Genomic DNA, 19,321 nt, shown 5'->3' on the forward strand with positions numbered 1-19,321 from the left:
TATTAGTTGTCAACGAATACTTAGATACTTGATAAGAACTGTTGAACTTGGATTATCGTATCCTAAGTATACATCCTTTGAGATCGCTAGCTATTCCGATGTTGATTTTTACGATTGTAAAGTGGATAGAAAGACTATGAGTGACACATGTCATTTCTTAGGACATTCTTTAGTATCTTGGTTTTCAAAGAAGCAAAATTTAGTTGCTCTGTCCACAACCGAGGCTGAATACGTAGTGGTTGGAAGTTGTTGTGCTCAATTGCTATACATGAAGCAACAACTTATGGATTTTGGATTAAACTATGACACAGTTCCTATAAGATGCGACAATATGAGTGTAATAAACATCTCAAAGAATCCTGTATCACATTCACAAACTAAACATATAGAAATTAGACATCATTTTCTTCGTGATCATGTGCAAAAAGGAGATGTGACACTTGAGTTTGTATGCCCAAATGAACAATAAACATATTCATGAAACCACTTACGGAGGATAGGTTTATCCAAATTAGACGTGAATTAGGCTTGATGCATAGTCGAGAAGTTGCCTAAACTTATTTTAGATTACATAACTCAAGGGGGAGCAACATCAATTAATAATTCACATTTAATATTCACAATTGGTTAAAATTTTCAAATTTGGCTCATTTTTTCACATTTGGTATTAAAACTAAAGAATGGTTATTGAATGTTAAATTTTTATGGATACATGCTCATATTAATTTTGGACTTTAATGGATTGATATGTTCTCATTGAAATTTGATTAAACAACACACATATATCTTAAAAAGGGTGAGAGTTTGCTTGTTTCTTAATAACATGAGAGTAGTAAAGTGAGTGACATATGAAGATATATATTTATGTTAAAAGATGCGATAAAGTTTTGTTCGAACGATATTGTTATATCTACACCTTTTTGTTGATGTTAAAAAGGGGAGAAGAATATAAGTTTATAGCAAAAATAGTTTGCAAAAGTTTTTGAATGTAAGGGGAGAAAAGTACATAAGTACATGAGTTATACGTGCAAAACTATTGCCTACTTTACGTTGTGTATGAGCATATTTCATATTACTAAATTTTAGATTGTGCATTATTTGAGGAGGTGCCTTGTTAGGGGTAACCCATTTTCTATTATTGCTTGTGTATTTGTCATCATCAAAAAAGGGAAAACTGTTGCCTCTATGAATCTAATCTTGTTTTGATAATGACAAATCACTTGGTATTTGACCTATGCATTAAGATTTTGAGTAGGAACATTATTTAGTATGCACGGAAGGTGAGGAAGTCATGGAACCCATGAGGATTAAAGCATATACAACCTGACACAATCCATGGAACTAAAAAAGTAGAAGAATGATGATGCAAGCGTAAAGTTCAAGATCGTCATAAGAATGGGTATTAGAATTGATTGTATTTGAATATTTTTTATTATATAGCTAGAAGCTCAAAATATACCCTACATATGCATCTCATGAAAATCTTCTAGGGTTAAACATGGACTTAGAGATCTTATTTTGAATCCCGCAAAATGTTTTATAAGAGATCAAAGAAAGAGAGAAAATTTGATTTTGAAAACTAAAATGAAATTTTTGAAGTTGGTTTGCCCAAACAACTGAGGTGTACCCTCAGAAGTCTAAAGATGCATCCTCGGACGACTGAAGTAAAACTTTAGATGTTTGAAGAATTTTCTTAGAAGACCTAAGAATTAGTTCAGTCATCTGAAGATTTATTTGCAGAAACATAGAACAGGCAGAACATCCTCAGAAGATTGAACCTTCAATTCAGTCGTCTAAGCTGGGACTTCAGAAGACTGAACCTATAGTTTAGTCGTCTGACCCTGTGTCAAGACTATAATTTTTAGTGCTTTAAGGAACATCAGAAGACTGAACTCGAAAACTTAGTCGACTGACCCTGCGGAAACTTTAAATTTTTGAACTTTAGCGAGAAAACACGCAGATTATTTACTTAAACTAATTGATCAAATGATCAAGACTTAACATAAGGTCGAGATTACTTATAAAAACAACCTCTAAACCCTAGAGCCTCACTTTTTGATTGATCTTGAGAGCATTAAACAAAAATGCACTTCTTGCCTGCACTCTAACTTATACAAATAAAGTTTTGGGCATTCTCATTCTAGATCTTCAAGATTCAAGAGCATTCAATCATATCTTTTTGCAACGTATCATTCATCCTGAGGTTTGAGGTTTGGTAAACTTATTTTACGCATTTAAATTTTTTTTTTTTCCATACTCATTAGATTTTATATATATTTCTTGGGAACAAAAATAATAATCTGAATATTTTTATTCACTGATTGAATGTACATACTTGAGAAAATTTTGTTTAAACTAAAATCTTTGAGATATTTTTTTTTAATATATTTTTGTTCAAAGATCTGCTACTACGATAATTATTTGATTGCAAACTATTGATATAGGTGTAATCCCAAGAGGGGGGGGGGGGGTGAATTGGGTATTTTAAAATTCTTTGAAGCTATTTACCACTTAATCCCTATTTGCATATTTAACAAATCAATTACAGGGATTTAAGACTAAATTAAATTTATTTTATCAATGAGTTCTTTTTACCCAATTAAGTGTGTGTAGAATTATTCAACATACACATACAATACGAGTAATGAAATGTAGTGCGGAAAGTAAAGAGATAAAGGAAGAGAGAATGTAAATGCGATTTTACGAGGTTCAGCCAACCCGGCCTACGTCCTCGCCTTGAGCAACCCATTCAAGGATTCCACTATAATCTCTGCTTCTTAAATTGGGATGGAGCTTCCCTTAAAATTCACTGCTTACAAGAGGTACAACTTCCTCCTAATCTACTGCTTACAAGAGATACAGCTCTCTCCTCAAACCCAGTTCATAACCTGAACCGTGATTACGATCAAATCTATAAAATACGTAAAGTTGCTTCCAACAAAGCTAGTGAGTACAATTGAAATTTCTAATACATAATCATATGATGAAACTTGAAGTTCAAAATGAATGTAGCAATATAATCGTTATATGCAAAAATATGATTCACTAACTATCCCTTTAATCAAATCTCCCAAAAATATTTTTATAAATCAATGCTTTGGAGAACTTGGGATTTTGAAGATTGCAAAGATTTGAAACACACTTTGTCACAACAATATTTCTCTCAAGTGTATATAAATAACCTTTAGAATTTTCGATCAAGTATATTTTGGAATATTAAAAATATCAAGTCTTTGAATGAAAAAACTCACTTGAATCAAAAATATCTAATCAATAATAAAAGCTTTTCTCAAGTGGTAACCTTATCAAAATGATTTAATTTATATTCACACTCAAGATCAACCTCTTATCAAATATTCAAAAATTGATTTTGCAATGCCAAGCTCTTTGAAAAATGAATATCAACAAGTAAATCAGTATATATAAATATAAAGAACTCTATAAGACTAACTCTTAACAAGTAGTGCGATTTACCAAAACTCAATATCAAAAAGGTTGTTCAACAATCACAAGAAAACCTTTTTAGGATGAAAGTAGCCTTAACTCAGATGTGTAGTGTAAGATTTGAAATCCCAATCACAACCTCAGTAGTGTGATCTCCCAAGCTGTGCTAATATGTTCAATCGTATTGCCAAGCTTTGATTTTCTTCTTCTTGAAGTTGAGTCTTATTGTTGTTCTTGTTCTTGTTGATCTTAGCCTTAGTACTAGGGTTTAGATGTTCAATATATAGATGCCTTATCCTTAGAATCAATCCTAACTGTTGGATTAAAGAATTATCTCACGTGTTCTTTCATTAAAAAATAAATTTTTAAACTTTCCCGCAAGTTCAAACAACTGAGGTTAAAAGCCCAGATGACTGAAGTTCCTTAGAGTTTCAAAAAAATAACCTGGACACAGGGTCAGACGACTAAAGTTTGGGGTTCAGATGACTAAAGTCTGAGTTCAGTCTTCCGAGCTGCTTCTGCCAAGTTCTGTGTTTCACTATAAATTATTTAGGTGACAGAACTTAATCTTCAATCTTTTGAAGAAATTCTTTAGACGACTGAGGTTAACTTCGATCTTATGAAGTGGCAACTTCAGGCGACTGACCGTTGACTTCGGTCTACTGAAGTTCCTAAAACCTAATTTTTTTTCTGTATACTTTGAAAAACTGCTTTGCTCTCTTTCTTAGCTCTTTTATAAAAATATTTTCTAGGGTTTTAAAAATATTTTTAAGTCCATGAATGTCCCCTAATGATGTTTATGAGATGCATGAGTCCTAAGGTCATTCTAGGGTATATATTGAGCCTCAAACTAAATCATATGAAAATATAAATACATTGGTTCTAAGTACCCATTCCCATGACGCTCTTGAACTTATTGCTTGCATCTTCATTCTTCAACTCTTTGAGTTCCATGGATTTGCTAAGTTGTATATGCTTTACTCTTCATGGCTTCCATGACTTGTTATCCTTCCGTGCATGCTTAATATAGTTCATGTTTACAATCTCAATGCACAAATCAAATACCAAGTGATTTATCATTATCAAAATAGGATTGGACTCATAGAGTCAACAATCTCCTCTTTTTTTATGATGACAAATATACGAGCAAAAATATATAATGGGTTACTCCTAACAAGGCTCCCCCTCAAATAATGCATTAAATATTCAATAAATAAAATATGCTCATGCCAAATGAAATATGCTCATGTTCATACATACGTTGTTTAGCTTGATTCTAAATGAAATATGCTCATGTGAGTACACAAGTTGTTTATCCTGATTCTTCTCCTATAGTCTGATTTTTCTCCCCTGTTATACAACTAGTGTTGCCAACATTTTTACTATTATTCTTCTCCCCCTTTGCACAATTAGGTTTGCCTACAATTTTTGCTTTTGCTCCTGATTTTAACAATTTTTTCTCACACTCCTGATTTTTCTCCCCCTTTTGACATCAACAAAAAAGGTGTATAATAATAATGCATGAGTGGACATAACCTTATGTTCTTCTCCCATTTGAGTTCTTAAAGTTTTAAACTTGTTCAACCATCAAATTTGACAAAAAATAAATAAATTTACTTTTCCCCCTTTTGACATCAACCATCCCCCTTGCTAATGCATAGATCTATGTTGTAGAATGTAAATTGCATTGTGAACATACACAGTATGCCAAATTTCAAAGATTATGTGAGGATACCAAATATTAATTAATGTGATACCAAATATTTATATCTTAAAAATGCGATACTGAATGAGAATAAATGAGCCAACTATGAGATTTTTTTTTTTTAACAAATTATGAATGTTTAGTGACGTTGCTCCCCCTGAATTATGTTATCTAATGTAATTATAGGCAACCTCTCGATTATGCATTAGGCCTAATTCTTGCCTAATTTGGATAAACCTATCCTCTGCAACTGGTTTCATGAATATGTCTGCCCATTATTTATCTGTGCATACAAACTCAAGTGTCACTTCTCCTTTTTGCACATGATCATGAAGAAAATGATGTCTTATTTCTATATGTTTAGTTTATGAATGTAGTATGGGATTCTTTGAGATGTTTATTGCACTCGTATTGTCGCATCTTATAGGAATTTTTTTATAGCTTCATCCAAAATCCGTCAGTTGTTGCTTCATGTATAGCGTTTGAGCACAACAACTACCTTCCATTATGTATTCAGCCTCAGTTGTGGAAAGAGCAATTGGATTTTGCTTATTTGAAAATCAAGAGACTAATGAATGTCCTAAGAAATGACATGTACCACTCGTGCTCTTCCTATCCATTTTGCTACCCGCAAAATTAGTATCTGAATAGCTGATAATCTCAAAAGATGTGTACTTAGGATACCATAACCCAATTTCAAAGGTTCCTATCAGGTATCTAAGTATTCGTTTAACAGCTAGCAAATGTGACTCTTTTGGTGTAGCCTGAAATCTTGCACACAAACATATGCTAAACATTATATCAGGTCTATTGGAAGTCAGATATAGTAGGCTACCAATCATTCCATGATAAAGCTTGACAACTACTGGTATACCATGTTCATCTTCGTCTAATTTCAATGAAGTGCTCATAGGTGTACCTAGTGTTTTTCCATTTTCCATATTAAACTTTTTAAGTTGATCTCTAATATACTTAGATTGATTTATAAATATCCATGTTTTGCTTGTTTGATCTGAAGTCTTAGGAAGAAATTTAATTCACCCATCATGCTCATCTCAAATTCATTTTGCATAGTGCTAGCAAACTCATTGCACAAGTCTTTATTTGTGGCTCCAAATATGATATCATCTACATATACTTGAACTAGGAGCATGTCATCTTTCTTAGAATTTATGAACAGAGTTGTATCTATCTTTCCTTTGATAAACCCTTTTTCTAGTAGAAAATCGCTTAGCCTTTCATACCAAGCTCTATGATTTTGCTTTAAACCGTACAGGGCTTTTGTTAGTCTATACACGTGCTCTGGATTCTTATGATTTTCAAAAACTGGGGGTTGTTCTACATATACTTCTTCACTTATGTAGCTATTTAAAAATGCGCTTTTGACATCCATTTGATATAACTTGAAATCCTTATAAGCGGCATAGGCTAAAAGCATTCGAATGGCTTCCATTCTAGCTACAGGTGCAAAGGTTTCTTCAAAATCTATTCCTTCTTCCTGGTTATATCCCTGAGCAACTAGTCTATCTTTATTTCTAACCACTATCCCATGTTCATCTTTCTTGTTCTTATATATCCATTTTGTTCCAATGATTGTTTTATCCTCAGGTCTAGGAACTAATGTCCATACTTTGTTTCTCTCAAACTGGTTTAACTCTTCTTACATGGACAACACCCACGATTCATCTTCAATTGCTTCACTCACATTCCTAGGTTCTTCTTGAGATAGAAAGGCAAAATGACTGATCATATTCCTAAGTGAGGATCGTGTGGCTACTCCACGTAATGGTTCACCTAGTATTGTTCAATGGGATGATTTTCTATGTACTTCCATTCTTTAGGTGGTTCATTAACCTCATTTTCAATGTGATTTGTTTCAATGGATGGTTAATCAATTTCATTTTTCTTTTTTGAATCATTTTCAATGAATAGTTTTTCAAATTCCTTATTTATTTCAATTTCATCTTCATCGGTTCTTTTGGAGAAGGGATTTGACTCATCGAACACTACATGAATAGATTCTATAACTGTCAATGTTCGTTTGTTATATACTCTATAGGCTTTACTATCTAAGGCATACCCTAAGAAGATACCTTCATCTGATTTCACATCAAATTTTCTTAAATGTTCATTGCCTCTAAGCACCAAACATTTACAGCTAACATATGATATGTTTGGTCTATGGTCATTCCATAACTCGTATGGTTTCTTATTTAAAGATGGTCTAATCAAAACTCTATTTAGAACATAGCAGACAGTATTCACTGCCTCAGCCCAGAAATACTTAGGTAATTTATGTTCGTTAAGCATAGTTTTGGCCATTTCTTGTATAAACCTATTCTTCCTTTCAACTATACCATTCTTTTGTGGTGTTCTATGGGCCGAAAAATTATGAGCTATTCCTAATGAATTGCAATAGTATTCCATACCTTGATTTTTAAATTCTCTACCCCTATCACTTCGAATTTTAGTGATAGTATATCCCTTTTCATTTTGGATTTTCTTGCACAGGTTTATGAATTTTTCACATGCTTCATCTTTGTGACCTAAGAATAGTACCCATGTATAACTTGAAAAATCATCAACTATGACAAATGCGTATGATTTTCTTCCTAAACTTTGATGGTTGACCAATAATCTAATGCATTGAAGGGCCTAGTATGGAAATTTCTTTCTTCTTCAAAGCTTGGCGCTGTTTTCCTAGTGACAAGTCTCACAATTTTCTTGAGAATTTGTCTTAGCATCCCTTATAAGTCCCCTTAACGTTTAGATTTAAGTCATGTTTGTGTTACATCCAATCACTATTTCATCATAACATGTCACACTCTGTGAGGTTAATTATCAAAACTGTGGAATATACGTTTCATGACCTAGTATGAACAATATCTTATTATCATCAACTTGTCATGTCAAAGACACTTTTTAACCTTAATACTCCATACATTTCTTGAGCATATCTTTTGTATTTTGAGTGATAAAGTTCCTCTTACTGTTTTATTGAAACTAGGAAGTAATTCATCTCCTATCATACCATTTCAAACTCTTGTATGCATTTGTAAATTCTTTACATATTCTTCATGTAGAGCAAATATAATCATCACGGATTTGAATTATAAGCATATCTTTGTTTTTGGATTTTATGAATAAGATACTATCTACCTTTCCTCTTGAGAAACCATTGTCTAGTAAGAATTTACTCAATGTTTCATACCAAGCTCTAGGAGTTTGTTTTAAACCATACAAAGCTTTAGTTAATCTAAGTACATGATCGGAATTTTTTGTCTTCAAAACCCAGAGTTTGTTCTACATAAACTTCTTCATTTATATATCTATTCAAGAAAGCGCTTTTAACATCCATTTGGTATAATTTAAAGTTTTTGTGGGATGCGTGAGCTAAGAGCATTCTAATTGCTTCCATTCTAACTATGGGGGCAAAAGTTTCGTTGTAGTCTATTCTTTCTTCTTGGTTGTACCCCTTAGCTACTAGTCTAGCTTTGTTTCTAACAACTATTCCATTTTCATCCTTTTTATTTCTAAATACCCATTTAGTTCCTATGATTGATGATTTTTAGGTTTAGGTACTAATTGCCATACTTTACTTCTCTCAAATTGATTTAATTCCTCGTGCATAACAATTATCCATGAGTCATCTTTTAAAGCTTCTTCAATATTTTTAGGTTCCTTTTGAGATAAAAATACGTAGTGATAACATAGATTTTTCAAGGATGACCTCGTGATTATACCTCTTGATAGTTCTCCTATTATTTGATCTTTTGGGTGATTTCTAATGTATCTCCATTCTTCTGGTAATTCACTAGTTCTTTTAGTGTCATTTTCTAGAGTTAATTCTTTTTCTTCTTCTTTTGCTTCAACTATATCAAAGTATTTTGATTTTTGAGTGGGTTGTCCTTCTTTTGCTTTTGATGTTTTGTTGAAGGGATTTTCTTCATCAAAATTTACATGTATCGATTCAACAATAGTAAGAGTCCTTTTATTGTATATCCTAGAAGCTTTACTTTTCAATGAATACCCTAAAAATATTCCTTAATTAGCTTTTGTATTGAATTTTCCTAACTCATCTTTATCGTTCAATACGAAGCATTTACATCTGAACACATGAAAGTATGAAATATTTGGCCTTCTACCTTTCCAAAGTTCATATAGTGTCTTATTTAACTTTGATCTTATAGATACTCTATTGATTACATAGCATGCGTTATTTACCGCTTCGGTCCAAAAATATTTTGGTAGATTATGTTCATTTAACATAGTTCTAGCTATTTCTTGTAGTATTCGGTTCTTTCTTTCTACAACTCCATTTTGTTGTAGAGTTCTAGGTGCTAAAAAATTATGATTAATACCATGTTCATTAAAAAACCTTTTAACATTCTTATTGTTGAATTCTCTACCTTGACCACTCCTTATGTTTGACACATTATATCCTTTTTCATTTTGGAGTTTCATAAATAAATTTATTAGTAAGTTACAAGCTTCATCTTTAGAGGCTAAAAATAATACCCAAGTGAACCTAGAATAGTCATCAACTATTACAAAGGCATACTGCTTACCTCATAAGCTTTGGGTTCTAGTAGGACCAAACAAGTCTAGATGAATGAGTTCTAAGGGTCTACTAGAAGAGATATGTTTCTTCTTTTTAAAGCTTATTTTAATTTGTTTTCCTAGTTGACAAGCATCACAAATTTTATCCTTTATAAATTTTGAATTAGTTAATCCCTAGACCAAATTATTTTTAGATAATTTTGATAGTAAGTCCATGCTTGCATGACCTAGTCTTCTATGCCAAAGCCAACTGGCTTCATTTATGGCAGTCAAGCATGTTACTCTTTGATCAACTAGATTGTCAAGGTCTATGCAATATACATTATTAACCCTATAAGTTGTGAATAGAATTTCTTGTTTATTAGGATTTTGAACTAAACATTTATCTTGCTTAAAGATTATGTCAAAACCTTTGTCACTAAATTGACTTATACTTAATAGACTATGTTTTAGTCCATCTACTAACAACACATCATCAATAGTGAGTGAGGGTTCTTTGCCTATTTTACCGATTCCAATAATTTTACCTTTAGCATTGTCACCAAAGGTTACATATCCCTTATTTTTTGTACTAATGTAGTGAACTTGGATCTATCTCCGGTCATATGTCTTGAACATCCGCTATCCAAGTACCACTTTTCCTTTGATGGTGTCATCCTAAAGCATACCTACAATGAAGGATTCACGGTGTTACTTTTGGAATCCAAACTTTCTTAATTTTCTTTAAATCGTGTCTAGTTCTATTGTTTTGCTTTCCATTCATTTTTAACTTTGACATACTTCTTTTTAAGAGAACAATTAAACATGATATGTCCCTTATTTTACACAAGTATCATGCGGTATGTTCATGTATGTTAGTTGAGGTTGTACTAGCATAGTGTTTTGCCTCTTTTATAAAATACCCCATGAATAATTTCTTCTTTCTTTTATTTGTGATTCCATTAAAACTGATTCCTTCTTTATTACCATTCATTCTTTGTTGTCCAGCCATCTTCTCAAAATTTTCTTTACCTTTAGTGAAGTTGTAAATAATCTTCTCTTTATCTTCAATTGTCTTTTTAAGATCAAATATTTCTAAATCTTTCTTGCTTTGATAATTTACTTGTAACTTGACTAATTCTTGTGACATATCATTTATTTTCTCCATTAGATTATCAATATGTGATTCTTTTTCTTTTTCAATGGATTTAGAAGATTCTAGTTTGCTTTTAAGATTTTCATTTTGTTCCTTCAAGACTATATTCCTTTTAGTAACTTTTATAAATCTATTGTGAAAAGCAAATAACTCAACTTGAAGTTCTTTGTATGATGGCATGCTATCACTAGAGTCACTACATGAACTATCACTAGATTCATTAGATGAATAGTAGGAGTTTACCTCATCTTCGTGCGCCAAGAAGCATATGTTGGCCACTTCTTGATCACTTGATTCGTTTTCTTATTCACTCGAGCTTGTGTCATCCTATGTGGCTTTCATCACAGTTTTCTTCCTCTTCTTTTCCTTCTAGAGCTGAGGACAACCCGGCTTGATGTGTCCTACCTTTTTGCAGTGATAATAAGTCGGTGGATCATTCCTGTTTTTATTCTCCTTCTTACTTGTTTCACCTTTTTCAGTTTTTGATCCTCTAAATTTTCTAGAGAACTTCTTGTTTTTTTTATAGAATTTTCCAAATTTTTAGTAATAAAGGCCAGTTCATCTTGATCTAACTCACTTGATTCACTATCTTCATCATTTGAGCTTTCTGTTGATGCTTTAAGAGCTATGGATTTCTTATTCTTATTTTTTCTTTTATAGCCATTTCATAAGTGAGTAGTGATCCTATGAGTTCGTCTAGAGATGTGGTTTTAAGGTTTCTTCCTTTGGTAATGGCCATAGCCTTTGGTTCCCATGCGGATGGAAGACCCCTAAGTATTTTTCGGATCATCTCATAGGTGGAATAAGTTTTTCCTAAAGCATTTAGGAAGTTTATTATGTGGGTGAATCTAGTATACATACTAGTGATGGATTCATCGGGATTCATCTTGAAGGCCTCATATTCACTAGTTAGCACATCTATTCGATTATCTCTTACATCTTCGGTTCCTTCATAGGTTACTTTAAGTTTGTCCCATATTTCCTTAGCTGTCTTGCAAGTCATGACTCTATTAAATTCATTGATATCTAGTGCACAATATAGGAAATTAATTGCACTTGCATTTACTTAAAGAATTTTATAATCAAGTTCAGTTATGTCTTTTTCTTCTTTTGGGACTTGTTTTCCATCTACCAACTTGGTAGGAATTAAGTCACCATCCGTGACAACCTTCCAAGCCTTCCAATCCATACTTTGAAGGTAGATTCTCACACGTTGTTTTCAAAAGGTATAATTCAGTTCACAAAAGATAGGTGGCTGTGTTGAGGATTGACCCTCTCCGAAGGGAGCTACTCCTATATTTGCCATGTAGATCTTTGTGTAACTATTGTTTAGGATTTGTTACTACTTGGCTCTTATACCAATTGAAAGTGGAATAGTGATCACAAGAGGGGGGTGAATTGGGTTATTAAAATCTTTAAGTTCCTTTTACAAATTTTTACTTACTTGTTTAATACACACAACAAAACTTATGTAAACCAATCAATTCACAATTAAAACTCAAACAATCCACAAATTAACTGAAAACTTAAACAACCAATCAATTTAAGAGTAACCAACCACAAATACCAAACCAATCACAATTTGAAGACCTTCATGGAATTTCAGCTTTTGCTTTTATAAGCAGCCCTGTAAGTAAATTGCAAGCCTTGTTTTTTATTTTATTTTATTGCGTTCTCTTAATTAAGAGTTTCACAAATTAACCAACGTACTCCCTTGTGGGTTTCCGCAAACGGTTAATTGAAATGTACTTTCGTTAAATTAAGAGTCTTCTTTTTAATTCAATGTTTGAGCCCTGCAACCTGCACTTAGCATACACACACACAATATATGAAGTACTAAAATTTAAAAGAATAGAGAAAGAAGAACACCATGTTTTTACGAGATTTGGCTCATCCCCAGCCTATGTCCTCACCTTTGGCCAATACCACCAAAGGATTCCACTATGAACGCTCCTTTCTAGGTGGAGCAAACCTTTTACAAAAATCCCTCTTTTTTAGGAAGAGAAACCTCTCCAAGCGATCAACCCATGCTTGGTTCAACAATCCAAATCAGTCTTGAACCATCAAAGTACAACAAAAAAGGTACAAGAATCTGTGTACAAGATAACTCTCAAAACAGAGCAAATTTGTACAAGTTAGAGCACTTAAATATACTTCAATCAAATATAAAAATAGAAAGTATGAAGCTCAAGATTAGATATCATTAAGGGTTCTTTAGTGATTGATAAAACTCAGTATTAGAACCGTAGGCTTATGAATCAACAATAATTCAGATGAATTCTCCTAGATGGAGTGTGAGCAAGAAAGAGCTTTGTGAGAGATTGAGAGTTGAATGCTTGAATGTTGTGCGATTGCTTGGTGATTTGATTTCTTGGGTTCAAAGGAGTACTTATAGACTTTTTAGGATGAGTTTCCTTATTTCCCAAGTTACTTGGAGTGTCCACCAAGTTTTTATAATATTCATATTTGAAAAACTAATTTTTAGAATTTTCCCGTTAAAGTTCAACATTTAAAATCCCGTAGAGTCAGTCGGCTGGACAAGTGACTGAGTAGGTATTTTTACAGGGTTAGTCAGTTGGATAGGCGGCTGAGACCCTTTTGTCTGCCAGAAATAAATTTCAGGAAATTGTCAGTCAGCTGATTGAACATAGTTAAAAGAGTCAGTCGCCTGGGCTTGTCAGTCAGCTAACTGATCTCAATTCAAAATGGTCAGTTGGTTAGGCAGTTATTCAATAGGAATGTTTGTTAGTCGACCAGGAAAATTTAGCATATTCTGGTCAGTCGGCTGACCAATCAATTTTTTCAAAATTTATGATTTTTTAAGATTTTAAACTTTTTGTTATTTGAAAGACTCAAATGTAATTTTTCAAAATCATTTTCTAGGGTTTTTAAAAACTAGTCTTTAAGTCTATGATGCATCCTAATGAGCTTCATAATTCTAAATTATATTTGAACTGAAGTACTTACAAACGACTTTCTAAACATAAACTCTTTAAGCACTAAGTCTTCAAGCTTTTTGTCCATCTCTTGAGGTTCAACTTGACTTCAAGTCCCAATTGCCTTTAAGCTTTAAGTTTGACATGTACTACTTCTATACTCTGGTAAGCTTTCATTTGATTGGCTTTAATTGCTAAGCTTCCTTCCATGATAACTTTGTTCAATCCTGAAACATTATCACTTAACAACACATGTTAATATATCCTTCATTTGTTATCATCAAAATAAGATTAAAAAGCCTAGTTAGGCCAACATACCCTATTCATAAGCATAATTAGTGTGGTGATTAGCTTAGAAATTTTCTGAAAATATTTGGTAAATTTTTTTTTTCTACTCTCATACATTCAAGCTTATTTTTCATTCTCTTTCTCATATTGCTTTGAAAAATCCTTTTAGAAAGAGAGCTTCAATTCATCCTCTTCTTTTGCAAATTAATTGCAACTTGAAGAGTGGTTGAAAACTCTATATTGTGGATATTATACATTTCATTACTAAGCTTATATTCTCTCATTTATTTTTGATAATCATTCTTTAGAGAGTGAGCTTGAGTTTTTCCCATACTATTTCATTGATAAATTTTGTTGGGAAAAATCTTCTTAGCTTATGAATCTTTGAGCATATTTCATTGCAAGATTCAAAAGCTTACATTGTGTTTATTGCATAAATCTTTTTGTAAGAAAATCTCCAACATCTCCTACACTTTGTTTTGAAATATATTTTAGGAGATATTGTTTGGGTTATAGATCTTTGAAAAACACTTATTGAATACTTTTATTTAAATCAAAGATCATTATCATCATTTGCTTGGGCAAAAATCATTTGAGTGCAAAAACCTAGATTCTCCTAAAGCTTTATTGAAAAATATTTTTGGAGATATATTTATCAGGGTTAAATCTTTGAAGTATTTTTTATCATATATACATCATCTTCAAAGATAACAAAATTATTTTTTGAAAATCACCTATACTCTACTGAGTATAAATCACATCATACATAAGTGCATCTTGAGCTTCAACATGCACATCCTTGCTTATTTTAGAAGCAATTTGTTTGTAGGCAAATTTTTAATTTCTTTAAATTCCAAGTGTGGCCTGAAGAGGGAGACTCACCCTATAAGGAGTCTCGGTTTGGCTCGAACCCAGTTAGGTGAGCTAGAATTTGCACCATCCTATAAAGTGTGCACAATTTGGCTTAGCCTAGTAATTAAGCTGAGGTGTCTCTACCTTGTAATGAGAATTGGTTGTAGTTTAACTCAATAATCTGAGCTGGGGACTCTCCGCCCCGTGAGGAGAGTGCAAGTGGCACCGCTTTGCCCTGTTAAAGAAAGCACTTAGTGAATCCTTGAATTGCTAGCTTAAGGCAGGGACATAGTTAGGATTGGTTGAACTTCAATAACAAATATTGTGTCTCCTCTTTATTTTCCGCACTTTAATTTTCGTACATGCATGTTTAATTATTTATTGTCTTAATTGTTTTACATACATGCTTTAATTATTGGTGGAATTAGTAACTACTTAGAAAGACTCTAGATTGCAAAATACTGCTTGTAATTTGAAATTTAACCTAGGAAGTTTTTAAATACCCAATTCACCCCCCTCTTGGGAATAAATCATTCCTATCATATATTATATTATATTATATTATATTATTTAATTAATAATATTTATTTATTTATTTTAAGATTATTAAACTAATCATGTATATATGTTTTTGGGCTCATTGAACCCTATCTTGGCCCACTCCTAGTAGACAGAGCCACCTCTCCAAGTGATATCCCCTCACTTGGTCCGGTTCACAACCTAAACTGCAAATATAAATGATTTGTAAAAAATAATTTTGCATACAAGAAATGCTTCTACAAAAGCTTATTTGTACAATAAAAATATCTAAATGCACTCTCAAATGATTTGAAATGTGAAGGAAATGATTTTTCTCAAATGACCTTTAAAATATTAAATGTAAGAAGGCTTTCAAGCAATATATATGAGTGTGCATATATGCTCTAACTTTTTAAGGATAACTCAAAAATATTTTCTCCAAAAGATTTTTCAAAAGAAGAGTAGGGGAAATTTAAATTTGATGCTCAAGAAGACTTTTGAAATATAAAATATAAGAAAGCTTTGATGTGGAAAATATGAGTGTAAAAATGTGCTCAAAGCTTTTCAAGAAACCCTCAAAATGTTTTCTCCAAAATGTTTTTCAAGAAGAGTAGGAAAAATATGGATTTAATCTTCAAAAACAAGTTTGAAATATGAATAAGAATAAAAGAATTTTCAACAAAACTTCCCAAATGTTTTTCTAACATTCCCCAATTTTTTAGGCTTAGTATATAAAAAACCAAATATAGTCGTTATATGACCATTGGGGCTTTAAAATAATAGTTTATTTTGAAAATTAGCCATTTTTCGACCATTGAGGTGCTTTCCCGAGAGGTTCGGTCGATTGGGATGAAGATCCAGTCGACCGGATTTTCAAATCCACGAGTTTTGGTCGACTGATCAATGATCCGATCAACCAGATTTAGGTTTTTTACACGGACACTCTATAGATTTTTGGAGATAACGTTTTCTATACAACTCTGAATTGGATGTTATTATAATCAATAGAAAGTTAAGAGAAAATCCCACAACTTTCATGTTAAGCACTTTTTAAGATAAGAAGTGATTGATTAAGAAAATCACTCATCAATGAGACGGAAGAAACATGAAGGGAATTTTCTACTGCAAACACCTTTCAGTATTTTAGGAATTTCTTTTTCTAGAAAACTCCAAATGGGAATTTCTTGGTACCAAAGGAAATCTAAGAGAAAATCCCACAATTTTCATGTTGCACATATTTTATGATGATAACTGATTGATTGAGAAAATCGCTCATCAGTGGGATGGCAAAAACATGAAGGGGATTTTGAAAATCTTGTTTTGGAGTTCTTCATTCTAAAAAGGATTTTTACACTTGAAACAATTTTTGCACATATTTAAAATGATTTTCCATGAAATATAGAGTGCCTAGGGTCCAACTAAGGTCATGGTATTCAAATCAAATGATATGCATGCACAATTTAAACCTATAAACAATACAACTGAAAAATATAAAGTCTTCAATCTTTGCTCTTCACAAATCCATGGAATATGCCAAATGATGTGAGTGTGTAAGAGTTTCATGGATTCCATTTTGCATCAGTCATCTGTGCTTAATAGAAAAGTAAACCTATTCATACACTTAGCGCACAAATGAGATGATGTGCTTTGTTATAATCAAAACAGGATAGAATTAAAAGAGTCAACACTCCCCTTTCTCAACCCTAGACATGGGATGAGTGCTCTTCATTAAACCAGTATGGACAAATGGAGTTGACATTTGCACCATAGGACTGAAGTTATGAATGAATTTGGAATCTCCTCTCCCCAAAGGAAAATGTCCTTTTGAATCCCTTTCCAATTTTACAACTTTCCAAAACTTCTCTTTTAGCAAAAATTAAAACTTTCCTTTTCCAAAATTCTTAAATCCTTTCCTTTTAAATGGCTGATGATGAAGCCCTAGATTTTCAAAATCATCATGCACTTAATCAAACATTTTTCAAAACTCACTATTTTCACTTGTTGTGAAAATTCACAAGTGCACGAAATCGTAACAAGTAATATAGTGATAAAGAAAGATGTTGAATCCACGAGGACTATTTACCTATTAACTATTGAAATTGTTCTAATTCTAAATCATTTGAAAATCAAGAAAAGTGGTAGATTTTGAATCTGAAAAATAAAATAAAAACGAATAAAATTAAATCAACTAAATACTTAAAAAAAAATTCACCCAAGAAGAAAACACTAAGGCATCCGACTCACCTAACCAATCCAATCCCAAATCCTAATCATGCAATTAATCAATTATCGTACTATTTGACGCAAAATATTCTAACTTATCTAAGACCCTCTCTCAAGTAGAATTAGAATTACCCAAAATACGATAACCTGCAATATGTCTATGCGAAATTAAAAGCATTTGAGTACATTAAGATTAATAATATTTCACATAAAAGCCGCACAACTCACTTTGACACATTCCTGTCTTTCATTCAATTCATGACATACATCATATGAAACTAAACTACATGCATCTTCTCTCGAATTAACATGCACAACAAATCACTCAACTATTAGCCAGAAACTCAATGATGTGTACTCAAAAGAAATGATAAAATTATGATCACATAAAAATAAGATTTGGAATTGTCATGGAGAGGTTACATCATAGCCTTGGTAATAGCAATTAGCTCATAATAGAATCAAAATAAACCATAATGATTCTAGAGTTCATAATGAAAATTGTACAAAAAGAAGATGAAAGAATTAAGAAGAAAATTGTCTGCAGATCGAGAATCTCAATTGTCAACAACTCCAATTCGGCCTCTCCCTTCTTCTTCTTTTTATAAGCTTCGAATTCCTCTCGAATGGTGAAACAAATCCTCCTCTTTTTTTTTTCCTAGCTTCGAATCCCCTCCTTTTATAAAGTTGTAGTCGTCCTCCCTTCTTATCTCCCAAAAATAAGATCATCCAAATCTCCTCATTTTATGTCGATGCCTTGATGTGCAATTTTCCTTATCGAGATCTTCTCATATTTGAAAGTCTTCAACACAAAAGTTGTGGGATTGTTTCTTAGCCTTCCGTAGATACCAAGAACGCCCTTTTTGGAGTTTTGTAACAAAATTTATGCTTCAAATACTGAAGGGTGTTTTAGGAAATTTGGGAGAGAAATTTGAGTTTGAGAAGGACTCTTGATGAAGGGAATTTGAATTTGAAAAGTAAAGTTTCCTTCTCATCCCATGACTCCTTTAATTTATTTATTCTTAAACAAAAAATAAACTAAATAAATCAAAACTCTAATAAATAATAAAATTAAACACAAACTAACATAAAAATAAGAGTGAAAGTATGACAAAACTTGTATAGAAATTAAACACATCATCACTCACCTTCTTCAAAGATCGGTAATACAAACCTCGTGCCCCTTTTCTAAATTTTGGTTTTCAAATCGATAATACAAATCCGATATTTTTCAAACTAAATATTTATCATCATCATCATCATGTTTTCTACAAAATTAGGGTTTTAAGACCAATTTCTCTTTCAAACAAGAGTATGTCATATTTGTTTGGACTCTTGGACAATGGTTCTTCACTGGATGATCAAAAGAGGATTTTCCTTCCTTTCTTCCTATTCCTTTTTTTTTTTTTTTTAATTAGGACACACACACATAGCGGTAACTGTTCTTTGAATGAGTGTTGTAGGGTGCAGATGACTCATTTCCCTTATAATAGTTAGTCTACCACCTTGCCTACACACAAATGTATTCTCGAACCCTTTTTTTTTAACCATAGACCTTTTTAGGGTTTTTTTCCTTTATTTTTCCTATAAACAAAATTATAAAGGTGGCGACTCCGTATTTTCTATCTTTTGTATTTTCTTGAGTTTACTCCACCCCTG

This window comes from Malania oleifera, chromosome 10, assembly GCF_029873635.1.
Source record: "Malania oleifera isolate guangnan ecotype guangnan chromosome 10, ASM2987363v1, whole genome shotgun sequence".
In the NCBI taxonomy this organism is placed as follows: Eukaryota; Viridiplantae; Streptophyta; class Magnoliopsida; order Santalales; family Ximeniaceae; genus Malania; species Malania oleifera.